This window comes from Nansenia antarctica, assembly GCF_963989245.1.
Source record: "Nansenia antarctica genome assembly, chromosome: 9".
NCBI classification, from domain to species: domain Eukaryota; kingdom Metazoa; phylum Chordata; class Actinopteri; order Argentiniformes; family Microstomatidae; genus Nansenia; species Nansenia antarctica.
The window spans coordinates 27,240,850-27,262,990 of record NC_137679.1 but is presented as its reverse complement, the minus strand read 5'-3'; positions in this window follow the sequence as shown (position 1 = coordinate 27,262,990).

Sequence of the window (22,141 nt, the reverse complement as noted above, 5' to 3'; positions counted from 1 at the left end):
TTTTGACTTGTTGTTGAATAATCCTATAATGTAACTCTAAATGACAATCAGAGCAACTTGAATTGCGTGTGTGCAGCCTTTTGCTCAAAAGTGATCAACGTTTCGTTTTCGGAGTCTCTTTTGACAATCTCTTCGAGAGCTGTTTTCAGTCATTAACAGAGCTGTTCTGAAAGTGTCCAAGCGGCCTGTTCTTAGAGTGGACTGTTTTTGCATTCGTTCTCAAGTTATATCAAACTATCAAAGTGTTGTTTTCTGCCTTTCACGAGCACATTTTGACTTGTTGTTGAATAATCCTATATTGTAACTCTAAATGACAATCAGAGCAACTTGAATTGCGTGTGTGCAGCCTTTTGCTCAAAAGTGATCAACGTTTCGTTTTCGGAGTCTCTTTTGACAATCTCTTCGAGAGCTGTTTTCAGTCATTAACAGAGCTGTTCTGAAAGTGTCCAAGCGGCCTGTTCTTAGAGTGGACTGTTTTTTGCATTCGTTCTCAAGTTATATCAAACTATCAAAGTGTTGTTTTCTGCCTTTCACGAGCACATTTTGACTTGTTGTTGAATAATCCTATAATGTAACTCTAAATGACAATCAGAGCAACTTGAATTGCGTGTGTGCAGCCTTTTGCTCAAAAGTGATCAACGTTTCGTTTTCAGAGTCTCTTTTGACAATCTCTTCGAGAGCTGTTTTCAGTCATTAACAGAGCTGTTCTGAAAGTGTCCAAGCGGCCTGTTCTTAGAGCGGACTGTTTTTTGCATTCGTTCTCAAGTTATATCAAACTATCAAAGTGTTGTTTTCTGCCTTTCACGAGCACATTTTGACTTGTTGTTGAATAATCCTATAATGTAACTCTAAATGACAATCAGAGCAACTTGAATTGCGTGTGTGCAGCCTTTTGCTCAAAAGTGATCAACGTTTCGTTTTCAGAGTCTCTTTTGACAATCTCTTCGAGAGCTGTTTTCAGTCATTAACAGAGCTGTTCTGAAAGTGTCCAAGCGGCCTGTTCTTAGAGTGGACTGTTTTTGCATTCGTTCTCAAGTTATATCAAACTATCAAAGTGTTGTTTTCTGCCTTTCACGAGCACATTTTGACTTGTTGTTGAATAATCCTATAATGTAACTCTAAATGACAATCAGAGCAACTTGAATTGCGTGTGTGCAGCCTTTTGCTCAAAAGTGATCAACGTTTCGTTTTCGGAGTCTCTTTTGACAATCTCTTCGAGAGCTGTTTTCAGTCATTAACTGAGCTGTTCTGAAAGTGTCCAAGCGGCCTGTTCTTAGAGTGGACTGTTTTTTGCATTCGTTCTCAAGTTATATCAAACTATCAAAGTGTTGTTTTCTGCCTTTCACGAGCACATTTTGACTTGTTGTTGAATAATCCTATATTGTAACTCTAAATGACAATCAGAGCAACTTGAATTGCGTGTGTGCAGCCTTTTGCTCAAAAGTGATCAACGTTTCGTTTTCAGAGTCTCTTTTGACAATCTCTTCGAGAGCTGTTTTCAGTCATTAACAGAGCTGTTCTGAAAGTGTCCAAGCGGCCTGTTCTTAGAGTGGACTGTTTTTTGCATTCGTTCTCAAGTTCTATCAGTGTTGTTTTCTGCTTTTCTGGAGCACATTTTGACTTGTTGCTGAATGCTCCTATAATGTAACTCTAAATGACAATCAGAGCAACTTGAATTGCGTGTGTGCAGCCTTTTGCTCAAAAGTGATCAACGTTTCGTTTTCGGAGTCTCTTTTGACAATCTCTTCGAGAGCTGTTTTCAGTCATTAACAGAGCTGTTCTGAAAGTGTCCAAGCGGCCTGTTCTTAGAGTGGACTGTTTTTTGCATTCGTTCTCAAGTTATATCAAACTATCAAAGTGTTGTTTTCTGCCTTTCACGAGCACATTTTGACTTGTTGTTGAATAATCCTATAATGTAACTCTAAATGACAATCAGAGCAACTTGAATTGCGTGTGTGCAGCCTTTTGCTCAAAAGTGATCAACGTTTCGTTTTCGGAGTCTCTTTTGACAATCTCTTCGAGAGCTGTTTTCAGTCATTAACTGAGCTGTTCTGAAAGTGTCCAAGCGGCCTGTTCTTAGAGTGGACTGTTTTTTGCATTCGTTCTCAAGTTATATCAAACTATCAAAGTGTTGTTTTCTGCCTTTCACGAGCACATTTTGACTTGTTGTTGAATAATCCTATATTGTAACTCTAAATGACAATCAGAGCAACTTGAATTGCGTGTGTGCAGCCTTTTGCTCAAAAGTGATCAACGTTTCGTTTTCAGAGTCTCTTTTGACAATCTCTTCGAGAGCTGTTTTCAGTCATTAACAGAGCTGTTCTGAAAGTGTCCAAGCGGCCTGTTCTTAGAGTGGACTGTTTTTTGCATTCGTTCTCAAGTTATATCAAACTATCAAAGTGTTGTTTTCTGCCTTTCACGAGCACATTTTGACTTGTTGTTGAATAATCCTATAATGTAACTCTAAATGACAATCAGAGCAACTTGAATTGCGTGTGTGCAGCCTTTTGCTCAAAAGTGATCAACGTTTCGTTTTCGGAGTCTCTTTTGACAATCTCTTCGAGAGCTGTTTTCAGTCATTAACTGAGCTGTTCTGAAAGTGTCCAAGCGGCCTGTTCTTAGAGTGGACTGTTTTTTGCATTCGTTCTCAAGTTATATCAAACTATCAAAGTGTTGTTTTCTGCCTTTCACGAGCACATTTTGACTTGTTGTTGAATAATCCTATAATGTAACTCTAAATGACAATCAGAGCAACTTGAATTGCGTGTGTGCAGCCTTTTGCTCAAAAGTGATCAACGTTTCGTTTTCGGAGTCTCTTTTGACAATCTCTTCGAGAGCTGTTTTCAGTCATTAACAGAGCTGTTCTGAAAGTGTCCAAGCGGCCTGTTCTTAGAGTGGACTGTTTTTTGCATTCGTTCTCAAGTTCTATCAGTGTTGTTTTCTGCTTTTCTGGAGCACATTTTGACTTGTTGCTGAATGCTCCTATAATGTAACTCTAAATGACAATCAGAGCAACTTGAATTGCGTGTGTGCAGCCTTTTGCTGAAAAGTGATCAACGTTTCGTTTTCAGAGTCTCTTTTGACAATCTCTTCGAGAGCTGTTTTCAGTCATTAACTGAGCTGTTCTGAAAGTGTCCAAGCGGCCTGTTCTTAGAGTGGACTGTTTTTTGCATTCGTTCTCAAGTTATATCAAACTATCAAAGTGTTGTTTTCTGCCTTTCACGAGCACATTTTGACTTGTTGTTGAATAATCCTATATTGTAACTCTAAATGACAATCAGAGCAACTTGAATTGCGTGTGTGCAGCCTTTTGCTCAAAAGTGATCAACGTTTCGTTTTCAGAGTCTCTTTTGACAATCTCTTCGAGAGCTGTTTTCAGTCATTAACAGAGCTGTTCTGAAAGTGTCCAAGCGGCCTGTTCTTAGAGTGGACTGTTTTTTGCATTCGTTCTCAAGTTATATCAAACTATCAAAGTGTTGTTTTCTGCCTTTCACGAGCACATTTTGACTTGTTCTTGAATAATCCTATAATGTAACTCTAAATGACAATCAGAGCAACTTGAATTGCGTGTGTGCAGCCTTTTGCTCAAAAGTGATCAACGTTTCGTTTTCGGAGTCTCTTTTGACAATCTCTTCGAGAGCTGTTTTCAGTCATTAACTGAGCTGTTCTGAAAGTGTCCAAGCGGCCTGTTCTTAGAGTGGACTGTTTTTTGCATTCGTTCTCAAGTTATATCAAACTATCAAAGTGTTGTTTTCTGCCTTTCACGAGCACATTTTGACTTGTTGTTGAATAATCCTATATTGTAACTCTAAATGACAATCAGAGCAACTTGAATTGCGTGTGTGCAGCCTTTTGCTCAAAAGTGATCAACGTTTCGTTTTCAGAGTCTCTTTTGACAATCTCTTCGAGAGCTGTTTTCAGTCATTAACAGAGCTGTTCTGAAAGTGTCCAAGCGGCCTGTTCTTAGAGTGGACTGTTTTTTGCATTCGTTCTCAAGTTATATCAAACTATCAAAGTGTTGTTTTCTGCCTTTCACGAGCACATTTTGACTTGTTGTTGAATAATCCTATAATGTAACTCTAAATGACAATCAGAGCAACTTGAATTGCGTGTGTGCAGCCTTTTGCTGAAAAGTGATCAACGTTTCGTTTTCAGAGTCTCTTTTGACAATCTCTTCGAGAGCTGTTTTCAGTCATTAACAGAGCTGTTCTGAAAGTGTCCAAGCGGCCTGTTCTTAGAGTGGACTGTTTTTTGCATTCGTTCTCAAGTTATATCAAACTATCAAAGTGTTGTTTTCTGCCTTTCACGAGCACATTTTGACTTGTTGTTGAATAATCCTATAATGTAACTCTAAATGACAATCAGAGCAACTTGAATTGCGTGTGTGCAGCCTTTTGCTCAAAAGTGATCAACGTTTCGTTTTCAGAGTCTCTTTTGACAATCTCTTCGAGAGCTGTTTTCAGTCATTAACAGAGCTGTTCTGAAAGTGTCCAAGCGGCCTGTTCTTAGAGTGGACTGTTTTTGCATTCGTTCTCAAGTTATATCAAACTATCAAAGTGTTGTTTTCTGCCTTTCACGAGCACATTTTGACTTGTTGTTGAATAATCCTATAATGTAACTCTAAATGACAATCAGAGCAACTTGAATTGCGTGTGTGCAGCCTTTTGCTCAAAAGTGATCAACGTTTCGTTTTCGGAGTCTCTTTTGACAATCTCTTCGAGAGCTGTTTTCAGTCATTAACTGAGCTGTTCTGAAAGTGTCCAAGCGGCCTGTTCTTAGAGTGGACTGTTTTTTGCATTCGTTCTCAAGTTATATCAAACTATCAAAGTGTTGTTTTCTGCCTTTCACGAGCACATTTTGACTTGTTGTTGAATAATCCTATATTGTAACTCTAAATGACAATCAGAGCAACTTGAATTGCGTGTGTGCAGCCTTTTGCTCAAAAGTGATCAACGTTTCGTTTTCAGAGTCTCTTTTGACAATCTCTTCGAGAGCTGTTTTCAGTCATTAACAGAGCTGTTCTGAAAGTGTCCAAGCGGCCTGTTCTTAGAGTGGACTGTTTTTTGCATTCGTTCTCAAGTTATATCAAACTATCAAAGTGTTGTTTTCTGCCTTTCACGAGCACATTTTGACTTGTTCTTGAATAATCCTATAATGTAACTCTAAATGACAATCAGAGCAACTTGAATTGCGTGTGTGCAGCCTTTTGCTCAAAAGTGATCAACGTTTCGTTTTCGGAGTCTCTTTTGACAATCTCTTCGAGAGCTGTTTTCAGTCATTAACTGAGCTGTTCTGAAAGTGTCCAAGCGGCCTGTTCTTAGAGTGGACTGTTTTTTGCATTCGTTCTCAAGTTATATCAAACTATCAAAGTGTTGTTTTCTGCCTTTCACGAGCACATTTTGACTTGTTGTTGAATAATCCTATATTGTAACTCTAAATGACAATCAGAGCAACTTGAATTGCGTGTGTGCAGCCTTTTGCTCAAAAGTGATCAACGTTTCGTTTTCAGAGTCTCTTTTGACAATCTCTTCGAGAGCTGTTTTCAGTCATTAACAGAGCTGTTCTGAAAGTGTCCAAGCGGCCTGTTCTTAGAGTGGACTGTTTTTTGCATTCGTTCTCAAGTTATATCAAACTATCAAAGTGTTGTTTTCTGCCTTTCACGAGCACATTTTGACTTGTTGTTGAATAATCCTATAATGTAACTCTAAATGACAATCAGAGCAACTTGAATTGCGTGTGTGCAGCCTTTTGCTCAAAAGTGATCAACGTTTCGTTTTCAGAGTCTCTTTTGACAATCTCTTCGAGAGCTGTTTTCAGTCATTAACAGAGCTGTTCTGAAAGTGTCCAAGCGGCCTGTTCTTAGAGTGGACTGTTTTTTGCATTCGTTCTCAAGTTATATCAAACTATCAAAGTGTTGTTTTCTGCCTTTCACGAGCACATTTTGACTTGTTGTTGAATAATCCTATAATGTAACTCTAAATGACAATCAGAGCAACTTGAATTGCGTGTGTGCAGCCTTTTGCTCAAAAGTGATCAACGTTTCGTTTTCAGAGTCTCTTTTGACAATCTCTTCGAGAGCTGTTTTCAGTCATTAACAGAGCTGTTCTGAAAGTGTCCAAGCGGCCTGTTCTTAGAGTGGACTGTTTTTGCATTCGTTCTCAAGTTATATCAAACTATCAAAGTGTTGTTTTCTGCCTTTCACGAGCACATTTTGACTTGTTGTTGAATAATCCTATAATGTAACTCTAAATGACAATCAGAGCAACTTGAATTGCGTGTGTGCAGCCTTTTGCTCAAAAGTGATCAACGTTTCGTTTTCGGAGTCTCTTTTGACAATCTCTTCGAGAGCTGTTTTCAGTCATTAACTGAGCTGTTCTGAAAGTGTCCAAGCGGCCTGTTCTTAGAGTGGACTGTTTTTTGCATTCGTTCTCAAGTTATATCAAACTATCAAAGTGTTGTTTTCTGCCTTTCACGAGCACATTTTGACTTGTTGTTGAATAATCCTATATTGTAACTCTAAATGACAATCAGAGCAACTTGAATTGCGTGTGTGCAGCCTTTTGCTCAAAAGTGATCAACGTTTCGTTTTCAGAGTCTCTTTTGACAATCTCTTCGAGAGCTGTTTTCAGTCATTAACAGAGCTGTTCTGAAAGTGTCCAAGCGGCCTGTTCTTAGAGTGGACTGTTTTTTGCATTCGTTCTCAAGTTCTATCAGTGTTGTTTTCTGCTTTTCTGGAGCACATTTTGACTTGTTGCTGAATGCTCCTATAATGTAACTCTAAATGACAATCAGAGCAACTTGAATTGCGTGTGTGCAGCCTTTTGCTCAAAAGTGATCAACGTTTCGTTTTCGGAGTCTCTTTTGACAATCTCTTCGAGAGCTGTTTTCAGTCATTAACAGAGCTGTTCTGAAAGTGTCCAAGCGGCCTGTTCTTAGAGTGGACTGTTTTTTGCATTCGTTCTCAAGTTATATCAAACTATCAAAGTGTTGTTTTCTGCCTTTCACGAGCACATTTTGACTTGTTGTTGAATAATCCTATAATGTAACTCTAAATGACAATCAGAGCAACTTGAATTGCGTGTGTGCAGCCTTTTGCTCAAAAGTGATCAACGTTTCGTTTTCGGAGTCTCTTTTGACAATCTCTTCGAGAGCTGTTTTCAGTCATTAACTGAGCTGTTCTGAAAGTGTCCAAGCGGCCTGTTCTTAGAGTGGACTGTTTTTTGCATTCGTTCTCAAGTTATATCAAACTATCAAAGTGTTGTTTTCTGCCTTTCACGAGCACATTTTGACTTGTTGTTGAATAATCCTATAATGTAACTCTAAATGACAATCAGAGCAACTTGAATTGCGTGTGTGCAGCCTTTTGCTCAAAAGTGATCAACGTTTCGTTTTCGGAGTCTCTTTTGACAATCTCTTCGAGAGCTGTTTTCAGTCATTAACTGAGCTGTTCTGAAAGTGTCCAAGCGGCCTGTTCTTAGAGTGGACTGTTTTTTGCATTCGTTCTCAAGTTATATCAAACTATCAAAGTGTTGTTTTCTGCCTTTCACGAGCACATTTTGACTTGTTGTTGAATAATCCTATATTGTAACTCTAAATGACAATCAGAGCAACTTGAATTGCGTGTGTGCAGCCTTTTGCTCAAAAGTGATCAACGTTTCGTTTTCAGAGTCTCTTTTGACAATCTCTTCGAGAGCTGTTTTCAGTCATTAACAGAGCTGTTCTGAAAGTGTCCAAGCGGCCTGTTCTTAGAGTGGACTGTTTTTTGCATTCGTTCTCAAGTTATATCAAACTATCAAAGTGTTGTTTTCTGCCTTTCACGAGCACATTTTGACTTGTTGTTGAATAATCCTATAATGTAACTCTAAATGACAATCAGAGCAACTTGAATTGCGTGTGTGCAGCCTTTTGCTCAAAAGTGATCAACGTTTCGTTTTCAGAGTCTCTTTTGACAATCTCTTCGAGAGCTGTTTTCAGTCATTAACAGAGCTGTTCTGAAAGTGTCCAAGCGGCCTGTTCTTAGAGTGGACTGTTTTTTGCATTCGTTCTCAAGTTATATCAAACTATCAAAGTGTTGTTTTCTGCCTTTCACGAGCACATTTTGACTTGTTGTTGAATAATCCTATAATGTAACTCTAAATGACAATCAGAGCAACTTGAATTGCGTGTGTGCAGCCTTTTGCTCAAAAGTGATCAACGTTTCGTTTTCAGAGTCTCTTTTGACAATCTCTTCGAGAGCTGTTTTCAGTCATTAACAGAGCTGTTCTGAAAGTGTCCAAGCGGCCTGTTCTTAGAGTGGACTGTTTTTGCATTCGTTCTCAAGTTATATCAAACTATCAAAGTGTTGTTTTCTGCCTTTCACGAGCACATTTTGACTTGTTGTTGAATAATCCTATAATGTAACTCTAAATGACAATCAGAGCAACTTGAATTGCGTGTGTGCAGCCTTTTGCTCAAAAGTGATCAACGTTTCGTTTTCGGAGTCTCTTTTGACAATCTCTTCGAGAGCTGTTTTCAGTCATTAACTGAGCTGTTCTGAAAGTGTCCAAGCGGCCTGTTCTTAGAGTGGACTGTTTTTTGCATTCGTTCTCAAGTTATATCAAACTATCAAAGTGTTGTTTTCTGCCTTTCACGAGCACATTTTGACTTGTTGTTGAATAATCCTATATTGTAACTCTAAATGACAATCAGAGCAACTTGAATTGCGTGTGTGCAGCCTTTTGCTCAAAAGTGATCAACGTTTCGTTTTCAGAGTCTCTTTTGACAATCTCTTCGAGAGCTGTTTTCAGTCATTAACAGAGCTGTTCTGAAAGTGTCCAAGCGGCCTGTTCTTAGAGTGGACTGTTTTTTGCATTCGTTCTCAAGTTCTATCAGTGTTGTTTTCTGCTTTTCTGGAGCACATTTTGACTTGTTGCTGAATGCTCCTATAATGTAACTCTAAATGACAATCAGAGCAACTTGAATTGCGTGTGTGCAGCCTTTTGCTCAAAAGTGATCAACGTTTCGTTTTCGGAGTCTCTTTTGACAATCTCTTCGAGAGCTGTTTTCAGTCATTAACAGAGCTGTTCTGAAAGTGTCCAAGCGGCCTGTTCTTAGAGTGGACTGTTTTTTGCATTCGTTCTCAAGTTATATCAAACTATCAAAGTGTTGTTTTCTGCCTTTCACGAGCACATTTTGACTTGTTGTTGAATAATCCTATAATGTAACTCTAAATGACAATCAGAGCAACTTGAATTGCGTGTGTGCAGCCTTTTGCTCAAAAGTGATCAACGTTTCGTTTTCGGAGTCTCTTTTGACAATCTCTTCGAGAGCTGTTTTCAGTCATTAACTGAGCTGTTCTGAAAGTGTCCAAGCGGCCTGTTCTTAGAGTGGACTGTTTTTTGCATTCGTTCTCAAGTTATATCAAACTATCAAAGTGTTGTTTTCTGCCTTTCACGAGCACATTTTGACTTGTTGTTGAATAATCCTATATTGTAACTCTAAATGACAATCAGAGCAACTTGAATTGCGTGTGTGCAGCCTTTTGCTCAAAAGTGATCAACGTTTCGTTTTCGGAGTCTCTTTTGACAATCTCTTCGAGAGCTGTTTTCAGTCATTAACAGAGCTGTTCTGAAAGTGTCCAAGCGGCCTGTTCTTAGAGTGGACTGTTTTTTGCATTCGTTCTCAAGTCATATCAAACTATCAAAGTGTTGTTTTCTGCCTTTCACGAGCACATTTTGACTTGTTGTTGAATAATCCTATAATGTAACTCTAAATGACAATCAGAGCAACTTGAATTGCGTGTGTGCAGCCTTTTGCTCAAAAGTGATCAACGTTTCGTTTTCGGAGTCTCTTTTGACAATCTCTTCGAGAGCTGTTTTCAGTCATTAACTGAGCTGTTCTGAAAGTGTCCAAGCGGCCTGTTCTTAGAGTGGACTGTTTTTTGCATTCGTTCTCAAGTTATATCAAACTATCAAAGTGTTGTTTTCTGCCTTTCACGAGCACATTTTGACTTGTTGTTGAATAATCCTATATTGTAACTCTAAATGACAATCAGAGCAACTTGAATTGCGTGTGTGCAGCCTTTTGCTCAAAAGTGATCAACGTTTCGTTTTCAGAGTCTCTTTTGACAATCTCTTCGAGAGCTGTTTTCAGTCATTAACAGAGCTGTTCTGAAAGTGTCCAAGCGGCCTGTTCTTAGAGTGGACTGTTTTTTGCATTCGTTCTCAAGTTATATCAAACTATCAAAGTGTTGTTTTCTGCCTTTCACGAGCACATTTTGACTTGTTGTTGAATAATCCTATAATGTAACTCTAAATGACAATCAGAGCAACTTGAATTGCGTGTGTGCAGCCTTTTGCTCAAAAGTGATCAACGTTTCGTTTTCAGAGTCTCTTTTGACAATCTCTTCGAGAGCTGTTTTCAGTCATTAACAGAGCTGTTCTGAAAGTGTCCAAGCGGCCTGTTCTTAGAGTGGACTGTTTTTTGCATTCGTTCTCAAGTTATATCAAACTATCAAAGTGTTGTTTTCTGCCTTTCACGAGCACATTTTGACTTGTTGTTGAATAATCCTATAATGTAACTCTAAATGACAATCAGAGCAACTTGAATTGCGTGTGTGCAGCCTTTTGCTCAAAAGTGATCAACGTTTCGTTTTCAGAGTCTCTTTTGACAATCTCTTCGAGAGCTGTTTTCAGTCATTAACAGAGCTGTTCTGAAAGTGTCCAAGCGGCCTGTTCTTAGAGTGGACTGTTTTTGCATTCGTTCTCAAGTTATATCAAACTATCAAAGTGTTGTTTTCTGCCTTTCACGAGCACATTTTGACTTGTTGTTGAATAATCCTATAATGTAACTCTAAATGACAATCAGAGCAACTTGAATTGCGTGTGTGCAGCCTTTTGCTCAAAAGTGATCAACGTTTCGTTTTCGGAGTCTCTTTTGACAATCTCTTCGAGAGCTGTTTTCAGTCATTAACTGAGCTGTTCTGAAAGTGTCCAAGCGGCCTGTTCTTAGAGTGGACTGTTTTTTGCATTCGTTCTCAAGTTATATCAAACTATCAAAGTGTTGTTTTCTGCCTTTCACGAGCACATTTTGACTTGTTGTTGAATAATCCTATATTGTAACTCTAAATGACAATCAGAGCAACTTGAATTGCGTGTGTGCAGCCTTTTGCTCAAAAGTGATCAACGTTTCGTTTTCAGAGTCTCTTTTGACAATCTCTTCGAGAGCTGTTTTCAGTCATTAACAGAGCTGTTCTGAAAGTGTCCAAGCGGCCTGTTCTTAGAGTGGACTGTTTTTTGCATTCGTTCTCAAGTTCTATCAGTGTTGTTTTCTGCTTTTCTGGAGCACATTTTGACTTGTTGCTGAATGCTCCTATAATGTAACTCTAAATGACAATCAGAGCAACTTGAATTGCGTGTGTGCAGCCTTTTGCTCAAAAGTGATCAACGTTTCGTTTTCGGAGTCTCTTTTGACAATCTCTTCGAGAGCTGTTTTCAGTCATTAACAGAGCTGTTCTGAAAGTGTCCAAGCGGCCTGTTCTTAGAGTGGACTGTTTTTTGCATTCGTTCTCAAGTTATATCAAACTATCAAAGTGTTGTTTTCTGCCTTTCACGAGCACATTTTGACTTGTTGTTGAATAATCCTATAATGTAACTCTAAATGACAATCAGAGCAACTTGAATTGCGTGTGTGCAGCCTTTTGCTCAAAAGTGATCAACGTTTCGTTTTCGGAGTCTCTTTTGACAATCTCTTCGAGAGCTGTTTTCAGTCATTAACTGAGCTGTTCTGAAAGTGTCCAAGCGGCCTGTTCTTAGAGTGGACTGTTTTTTGCATTCGTTCTCAAGTTATATCAAACTATCAAAGTGTTGTTTTCTGCCTTTCACGAGCACATTTTGACTTGTTGTTGAATAATCCTATATTGTAACTCTAAATGACAATCAGAGCAACTTGAATTGCGTGTGTGCAGCCTTTTGCTCAAAAGTGATCAACGTTTCGTTTTCAGAGTCTCTTTTGACAATCTCTTCGAGAGCTGTTTTCAGTCATTAACAGAGCTGTTCTGAAAGTGTCCAAGCGGCCTGTTCTTAGAGTGGACTGTTTTTGCATTCGTTCTCAAGTTATATCAAACTATCAAAGTGTTGTTTTCTGCCTTTCACGAGCACATTTTGACTTGTTGTTGAATAATCCTATAATGTAACTCTAAATGACAATCAGAGCAACTTGAATTGCGTGTGTGCAGCCTTTTGCTCAAAAGTGATCAACGTTTCGTTTTCGGAGTCTCTTTTGACAATCTCTTCGAGAGCTGTTTTCAGTCATTAACTGAGCTGTTCTGAAAGTGTCCAAGCGGCCTGTTCTTAGAGTGGACTGTTTTTTGCATTCGTTCTCAAGTTATATCAAACTATCAAAGTGTTGTTTTCTGCCTTTCACGAGCACATTTTGACTTGTTGTTGAATAATCCTATAATGTAACTCTAAATGACAATCAGAGCAACTTGAATTGCGTGTGTGCAGCCTTTTGCTCAAAAGTGATCAACGTTTCGTTTTCGGAGTCTCTTTTGACAATCTCTTCGAGAGCTGTTTTCAGTCATTAACAGAGCTGTTCTGAAAGTGTCCAAGCGGCCTGTTCTTAGAGTGGACTGTTTTTTGCATTCGTTCTCAAGTTCTATCAGTGTTGTTTTCTGCTTTTCTGGAGCACATTTTGACTTGTTGCTGAATGCTCCTATAATGTAACTCTAAATGACAATCAGAGCAACTTGAATTGCGTGTGTGCAGCCTTTTGCTCAAAAGTGATCAACGTTTCGTTTTCAGAGTCTCTTTTGACAATCTCTTCGAGAGCTGTTTTCAGTCATTAACAGAGCTGTTCTGAAAGTGTCCAAGCGGCCTGTTCTTAGAGTGGACTGTTTTTTGCATTCGTTCTCAAGTTATATCAAACTATCAAAGTGTTGTTTTCTGCCTTTCACGAGCACATTTTGACTTGTTGTTGAATAATCCTATAATGTAACTCTAAATGACAATCAGAGCAACTTGAATTGCGTGTGTGCAGCCTTTTGCTCAAAAGTGATCAACGTTTCGTTTTCAGAGTCTCTTTTGACAATCTCTTCGAGAGCTGTTTTCAGTCATTAACAGAGCTGTTCTGAAAGTGTCCAAGCGGCCTGTTCTTAGAGTGGACTGTTTTTGCATTCGTTCTCAAGTTATATCAAACTATCAAAGTGTTGTTTTCTGCCTTTCACGAGCACATTTTGACTTGTTGTTGAATAATCCTATAATGTAACTCTAAATGACAATCAGAGCAACTTGAATTGCGTGTGTGCAGCCTTTTGCTCAAAAGTGATCAACGTTTCGTTTTCGGAGTCTCTTTTGACAATCTCTTCGAGAGCTGTTTTCAGTCATTAACTGAGCTGTTCTGAAAGTGTCCAAGCGGCCTGTTCTTAGAGTGGACTGTTTTTTGCATTCGTTCTCAAGTTATATCAAACTATCAAAGTGTTGTTTTCTGCCTTTCACGAGCACATTTTGACTTGTTGTTGAATAATCCTATATTGTAACTCTAAATGACAATCAGAGCAACTTGAATTGCGTGTGTGCAGCCTTTTGCTCAAAAGTGATCAACGTTTCGTTTTCAGAGTCTCTTTTGACAATCTCTTCGAGAGCTGTTTTCAGTCATTAACAGAGCTGTTCTGAAAGTGTCCAAGCGGCCTGTTCTTAGAGTGGACTGTTTTTTGCATTCGTTCTCAAGTTATATCAAACTATCAAAGTGTTGTTTTCTGCCTTTCACGAGCACATTTTGACTTGTTGTTGAATAATCCTATAATGTAACTCTAAATGACAATCAGAGCAACTTGAATTGCGTGTGTGCAGCCTTTTGCTCAAAATTGATCAACGTTTCGTTTTCAGAGTCTCTTTTGACAATCTCTTCGAGAGCTGTTTTCAGTCATTAACAGAGCTGTTCTGAAAGTGTCCAAGCGGCCTGTTCTTAGAGTGGACTGGTTTTGCATTCGTTCTCAAGTTATATCAAACTATCAAAGTGTTGTTTTCTGCCTTTCACGAGCACATTTTGACTTGTTGTTGAATAACCCTATAATGTAACTCTAAATGACAATCAGAGCAACTTGAATTGCGTGTGTGCAGCCTTTTGCTCAAAAGTGATCAACGTTTCGTTTTCAGAGTCTCTTTTGACAATCTCTTCGAGAGCTGTTTTCAGTCATTAACTGAGCTGTTCTGAAAGTGTCCAAGCGGCCTGTTCTTAGAGTGGACTGTTTTTTGCATTCGTTCTCAAGTTATATCAAACTATCAAAGTGTTGTTTTCTGCCTTTCACGAGCACATTTTGACTTGTTGTTGAATAATCCTATATTGTAACTCTAAATGACAATCAGAGCAACTTGAATTGCGTGTGTGCAGCCTTTTGCTCAAAAGTGATCAACGTTTCGTTTTCGGAGTCTCTTTTGACAATCTCTTCGAGAGCTGTTTTCAGTCATTAACAGAGCTGTTCTGAAAGTGTCCAAGCGGCCTGTTCTTAGAGTGGACTGTTTTTTGCATTCGTTCTCAAGTTATATCAAACTATCAAAGTGTTGTTTTCTGCCTTTCACGAGCACATTTTGACTTGTTGTTGAATAATCCTATAATGTAACTCTAAATGACAATCAGAGCAACTTGAATTGCGTGTGTGCAGCCTTTTGCTCAAAAGTGATCAACGTTTCGTTTTCAGAGTCTCTTTTGACAATCTCTTCGAGAGCTGTTTTCAGTCATTAAACAGAGCTGTTCTGAAAGTGTCCAAGCGGTCTGTTCTTAGAGTGGACTGTTTTTGCATTCGTTCTCAAGTTATATCAAACTATCAAAGTGTTGTTTTCTGCCTTTCACGAGCACATTTTGACTTGTTGTTGAATAATCCTATAATGTAACTCTAAATGACAATCAGAGCAACTTGAATTGCGTGTGTGCAGCCTTTTGCTCAAAAGTGATCAACGTTTCGTTTTCGGAGTCTCTTTTGACAATCTCTTCGAGAGCTGTTTTCAGTCATTAACTGAGCTGTTCTGAAAGTGTCCAAGCGGCCTGTTCTTAGAGTGGACTGTTTTTTGCATTCGTTCTCAAGTTATATCAAACTATCAAATTGTTGTTTTCTGCCTTTCACGAGCCCATTTTGACTTGTTGTTGAATAATCCTATAATGTAACTCTAAATGACAATCAGAGCAACTTGAATTGCGTGTGTGCAGCCTTTTGCTCAAAAGTGATCAACGTTTCGTTTTCAGAGTCTCTTTTGACAATCTCTTCGAGAGCTGTTTTCAGTCATTAACTGAGCTGTTCTGAAAGTGTCCAAGCGGCCTGTTCTTAGAGTGGACTGTTTTTTGCATTCGTTCTCAAGTTATATCAAACTATCAAAGTGTTGTTTTCTGCCTTTCACGAGCACATTTTGACTTGTTGTTGAATAATCCTATATTGTAACTCTAAATGACAATCAGAGCAACTTGAATTGCGTGTGTGCAGCCTTTTGCTCAAAAGTGATCAACGTTTCGTTTTCAGAGTCTCTTTTGACAATCTCTTCGAGAGCTGTTTTCAGTCATTAACAGAGCTGTTCTGAAAGTGTCCAAGCGGCCTGTTCTTAGAGTGGACTGTTTTTTGCATTCGTTCTCAAGTTATATCAAACTATCAAAGTGTTGTTTTCTGCCTTTCACGAGCACATTTTGACTTGTTGTTGAATAATCCTATAATGTAACTCTAAATTACAATCAGAGCAACTTGAATTGCGTGTGTGCAGCCTTTTGCTCAAAAGTGATCAACGTTTCGTTTTCAGAGTCTCTTTTGACAATCTCTTCGAGAGCTGTTTTCAGTCATTAACAGAGCTGTTCTGAAAGTGTCCAAGCGGCCTGTTCTTAGAGTGGACTGTTTTTGCATTCGTTCTCAAGTTATATCAAACTATCAAAGTGTTGTTTTCTGCCTTTCACGAGCACATTTTGACTTGTTGTTGAATAATCCTATAATGTAACTCTAAATGACAATCAGAGCAACTTGAATTGCGTGTGTGCAGCCTTTTGCTCAAAAGTGATCAACGTTTCGTTTTCGGAGTCTCTTTTGACAATCTCTTCGAGAGCTGTTTTCAGTCATTAACTGAGCTGTTCTGAAAGTGTCCAAGCGGCCTGTTCTTAGAGTGGACTGTTTTTTGCATTCGTTCTCAAGTTATATCAAACTATCAAAGTGTTGTTTTCTGCCTTTCACGAGCACATTTTGACTTGTTGTTGAATAATCCTATAATGTAACTCTAAATGACAATCAGAGCAACTTGAATTGCGTGTGTGCAGCCTTTTGCTCAAAAGTGATCAACGTTTCGTTTTCGGAGTCTCTTTTGACAATCTCTTCGAGAGCTGTTTTCAGTCATTAACAGAGCTGTTCTGAAAGTGTCCAAGCGGCCTGTTCTTAGAGTGGACTGTTTTTTGCATTCGTTCTCAAGTTATATCAAACTATCAAATTGTTGTTTTCTGCCTTTCACGAGCACATTTTGACTTGTTGTTGAATAATCCTATAATGTAACTCTAAATGACAATCAGAGCAACTTGAATTGCGTGTGTGCAGCCTTTTGCTCAAAAGTGATCAACGTTTCGTTTTCAGAGTCTCTTTTGACAATCTCTTCGAGAGCCGTTTTCAGTCATTAACTGAGCTGTTCTGAAAGTGTCCAAGCGGCCTGTTCTTAGAGTGGACTGTTTTTTGCATTCGTTCTCAAGTTATATCAAACTATCAAAGTGTTGTTTTCTGCCTTTCACGAGCACATTTTGACTTGTTGTTGAATAATCCTATATTGTAACTCTAAATGACAATCAGAGCAACTTGAATTGCGTGTGTGCAGCCTTTTGCTCAAAAGTGATCAACGTTTCGTTTTCAGAGTCTCTTTTGACAATCTCTTCGAGAGCTGTTTTCAGTCATTAACAGAGCTGTTCTGAAAGTGTCCAAGCGGCCTGTTCTTAGAGTGGACTGTTTTTTGCATTCGTTCTCAAGTTATATCAAACTATCAAAGTGTTGTTTTCTGCCTTTCACGAGCACATTTTGACTTGTTGTTGAATAATCCTATAATGTAACTCTAAATGACAATCAGAGCAACTTGAATTGCGTGTGTGCAGCCTTTTGCTCAAAAGTGATCAACGTTTCGTTTTCGGAGTCTCTTTTGACAATCTCTTCGAGAGCTGTTTTCAGTCATTAACTGAGCTGTTCTGAAAGTGTCCAAGCGGCCTGTTCTTAGAGTGGACTGTTTTTTGCATTCGTTCTCAAGTTATATCAAACTATCAAAGTGTTGTTTTCTGCCTTTCACGAGCACATTTTGACTTGTTGTTGAATAATCCTATAATGTAACTCTAAATGACAATCAGAGCAACTTGAATTGCGTGTGTGCAGCCTTTTGCTCAAAAGTGATCAACGTTTCGTTTTCGGAGTCTCTTTTGACAATCTCTTCGAGAGCTGTTTTCAGTCATTAACAGAGCTGTTCTGAAAGTGTCCAAGCGGCCTGTTCTTAGAGTGGACTGTTTTTTGCATTCGTTCTCAAGTTCTATCAGTGTTGTTTTCTGCTTTTCTGGAGCACATTTTGACTTGTTGCTGAATGCTCCTATAATGTAACTCTAAATGACAATCAGAGCAACTTGAATTGCGTGTGTGCAGCCTTTTGCTCAAAAGTGATCAACGTTTCGTTTTCAGAGTCTCTTTTGACAATCTCTTCGAGAGCTGTTTTCAGTCATTAACAGAGCTGTTCTGAAAGTGTCCAAGCGGCCTGTTCTTAGAGTGGACTGTTTTTTGCATTCGTTCTCAAGTTATATCAAACTATCAAAGTGTTGTTTTCTGCCTTTCACGAGCACATTTTGACTTGTTGTTGAATAATCCTATAATGTAACTCTAAATGACAATCAGAGCAACTTGAATTGCGTGTGTGCAGCCTTTTGCTCAAAATTGATCAACGTTTCGTTTTCAGAGTCTCTTTTGACAATCTCTTCGAGAGCTGTTTTCAGTCATTAACAGAGCTGTTCTGAAAGTGTCCAAGCGGCCTGTTCTTAGAGTGGACTGGTTTTGCATTCGTTCTCAAGTTATATCAAACTATCAAAGTGTTGTTTTCTGCCTTTCACGAGCACATTTTGACTTGTTGTTGAATAACCCTATAATGTAACTCTAAATGACAATCAGAGCAACTTGAATTGCGTGTGTGCAGCCTTTTGCTCAAAAGTGATCAACGTTTCGTTTTCAGAGTCTCTTTTGACAATCTCTTCGAGAGCTGTTTTCAGTCATTAACAGAGCTGTTCTGAAAGTGTCCAAGCGGCCTGTTCTTAGAGTGGACTGTTTTTTGCATTCGTTCTCAAGTTATATCAAACTATCAAAGTGTTGTTTTCTGCCTTTCACGAGCACATTTTGACTTGTTGTTGAATAATCCTATATTGTAACTCTAAATGACAATCAGAGCAACTTGAATTGCGTGTGTGCAGCCTTTTGCTCAAAAGTGATCAACGTTTCGTTTTCAGAGTCTCTTTTGACAATCTCTTCGAGAGCTGTTTTCAGTCATTAACAGAGCTGTTCTGAAAGTGTCCAAGCGGCCTGTTCTTAGAGTGGACTGTTTTTTGCATTCGTTCTCAAGTTATATCAAACTATCAAAGTGTTGTTTTCTGCCTTTCACGAGCACATTTTGACTTGTTGTTGAATAATCCTATAATGTAACTCTAAATGACAATCAGAGCAACTTGAATTGCGTGTGTGCAGCCTTTTGCTCAAAAGTGATCAACGTTTCGTTTTCAGAGTCTCTTTTGACAATCTCTTCGAGAGCTGTTTTCAGTCATTAACAGAGCTGTTCTGAAAGTGTCCAAGCGGCCTGTTCTTAGAGTGGACTGTTTTTGCATTCGTTCTCAAGTTATATCAAACTATCAAAGTGTTGTTTTCTGCCTTTCACGAGCACATTTTGACTTGTTGTTGAATAATCCTATAATGTAACTCTAAATGACAATCAGAGCAACTTGAATTGCGTGTGTGCAGCCTTTTGCTCAAAAGTGATCAACGTTTCGTTTTCGGAGTCTCTTTTGACAATCTCTTCGAGAGCTGTTTTCAGTCATTAACTGAGCTGTTCTGAAAGTGTCCAAGCGGCCTGTTCTTAGAGTGGACTGTTTTTTGCATTCGTTCTCAAGTTATATCAAACTATCAAAGTGTTGTTTTCTGCCTTTCACGAGCACATTTTGACTTGTTGTTGAATAATCCTATAATGTAACTCTAAATGACAATCAGAGCAACTTGAATTGCGTGTGTGCAGCCTTTTGCTCAAAAGTGATCAACGTTTCGTTTTCGGAGTCTCTTTTGACAATCTCTTCGAGAGCTGTTTTCAGTCATTAACAGAGCTGTTCTGAAAGTGTCCAAGCGGCCTGTTCTTAGAGTGGACTGTTTTTTGCATTCGTTCTCAAGTTATATCAAACTATCAAATTGTTGTTTTCTGCCTTTCACGAGCACATTTTGACTTGTTGTTGAATAATCCTATAATGTAACTCTAAATGACAATCAGAGCAACTTGAATTGCGTGTGTGCAGCCTTTTGCTCAAAAGTGATCAACGTTTCGTTTTCAGAGTCTCTTTTGACAATCTCTTCGAGAGCCGTTTTCAGTCATTAACTGAGCTGTTCTGAAAGTGTCCAAGCGGCCTGTTCTTAGAGTGGACTGTTTTTTGCATTCGTTCTCAAGTTATATCAAACTATCAAAGTGTTGTTTTCTGCCTTTCACGAGCACATTTTGACTTGTTGTTGAATAATCCTATATTGTAACTCTAAATGACAATCAGAGCAACTTGAATTGCGTGTGTGCAGCCTTTTGCTCAAAAGTGATCAACGTTTCGTTTTCAGAGTCTCTTTTGACAATCTCTTCGAGAGCTGTTTTCAGTCATTAACAGAGCTGTTCTGAAAGTGTCCAAGCGGCCTGTTCTTAGAGTGGACTGTTTTTTGCATTCGTTCTCAAGTTATATCAAACTATCAAAGTGTTGTTTTCTGCCTTTCACGAGCACATTTTGACTTGTTGTTGAATAATCCTATAATGTAACTCTAAATGACAATCAGAGCAACTTGAATTGCGTGTGTGCAGCCTTTTGCTCAAAAGTGATCAACGTTTCGTTTTCAGAGTCTCTTTTGACAATCTCTTCGAGAGCTGTTTTCAGTCATTAACTGAGCTGTTCTGAAAGTGTCCAAGCGGCCTGTTCTTAGAGTGGACTGTTTTTTGCATTCGTTCTCAAGTTATATCAAACTATCAAAGTGTTGTTTTCTGCCTTTCACGAGCACATTTTGACTTGTTGTTGAATAATCCTATATTGTAACTCTAAATGACAATCAGAGCAACTTGAATTGCGTGTGTGCAGCCTTTTGCTCAAAAGTGATCAACGTTTCGTTTTCAGAGTCTCTTTTGACAATCTCTTCGAGAGCTGTTTTCAGTCATTAACAGAGCTGTTCTGAAAGTGTCCAAGCGGCCTGTTCTTAGAGTGGACTGTTTTTTGCATTCGTTCTCAAGTTATATCAAACTATCAAAGTGTTGTTTTCTGCCTTTCACGAGCACATTTTGACTTGTTGTTGAATAATCCTATAATGTAACTCTAAATGACAATCAGAGCAACTTGAATTGCGTGTGTGCAGCCTTTTGCTCAAAAGTGATCAACGTTTCGTTTTCAGAGTCTCTTTTGACAATCTCTTCGAGAGCTGTTTTCAGTCATTAACAGAGCTGTTCTGAAAGTGTCCAAGCGGCCTGTTCTTAGAGTGGACTGTTTTTGCATTCGTTCTCAAGTTATATCAAACTATCAAAGTGTTGTTTTCTGCCTTTCACGAGCACATTTTGACTTGTTGTTGAATAATCCTATAATGTAACTCTAAATGACAATCAGAGCAACTTGAATTGCGTGTGTGCAGCCTTTTGCTCAAAAGTGATCAACGTTTCGTTTTCGGAGTCTCTTTTGACAATCTCTTCGAGAGCTGTTTTCAGTCATTAACAGAGCTGTTCTGAAAGTGTCCAAGCGGCCTGTTCTTAGAGTGGACTGTTTTTTGCATTCGTTCTCAAGTTATATCAAACTATCAAATTGTTGTTTTCTGCCTTTCACGAGCACATTTTGACTTGTTGTTGAATAATCCTATAATGTAACTCTAAATGACAATCAGAGCAACTTGAATTGCGTGTGTGCAGCCTTTTGCTCAAAAGTGATCAACGTTTCGTTTTCAGAGTCTCTTTTGACAATCTCTTCGAGAGCTGTTTTCAGTCATTAACAGAGCTGTTCTGAAAGTGTCCAAGCGGTCTGTTCTTAGAGTGGACTGTTTTTGCATTCGTTCTCAAGTTATATCAAACTATCAAAGTGTTGTTTTCTGCCTTTCACGAGCACATTTTGACTTGTTGTTGAATAATCCTATAATGTAACTCTAAATGACAATCAGAGCAACTTGAATTGCGTGTGTGCAGCCTTTTGCTCAAAAGTGATCAACGTTTCGTTTTCGGAGTCTCTTTTGACAATCTCTTCGAGAGCTGTTTTCAGTCATTAACTGAGCTGTTCTGAAAGTGTCCAAGCGGCCTGTTCTTAGAGTGGACTGTTTTTTGCATTCGTTCTCAAGTTATATCAAACTATCAAATTGTTGTTTTCTGCCTTTCACGAGCACATTTTGACTTGTTGTTGAATAATCCTATAATGTAACTCTAAATGACAATCAGAGCAACTTGAATTGCGTGTGTGCAGCCTTTTGCTCAAAAGTGATCAACGTTTCGTTTTCAGAGTCTCTTTTGACAATCTCTTCGAGAGCTGTTTTCAGTCATTAACTGAGCTGTTCTGAAAGTGTCCAAGCGGCCTGTTCTTAGAGTGGACTGTTTTTTGCATTCGTTCTCAAGTTATATCAAACTATCAAAGTGTTGTTTTCTGCCTTTCACGAGCACATTTTGACTTGTTGTTGAATAATCCTATATTGTAACTCTAAATGACAATCAGAGCAACTTGAATTGCGTGTGTGCAGCCTTTTGCTCAAAAGTGATCAACGTTTCGTTTTCGGAGTCTCTTTTGACAATCTCTTCGAGAGCTGTTTTCAGTCATTAACAGAGCTGTTCTGAAAGTGTCCAAGCGGCCTGTTCTTAGAGTGGACTGTTTTTTGCATTCGTTCTCAAGTTATATCAAACTATCAAAGTGTTGTTTTCTGCCTTTCACGAGCACATTT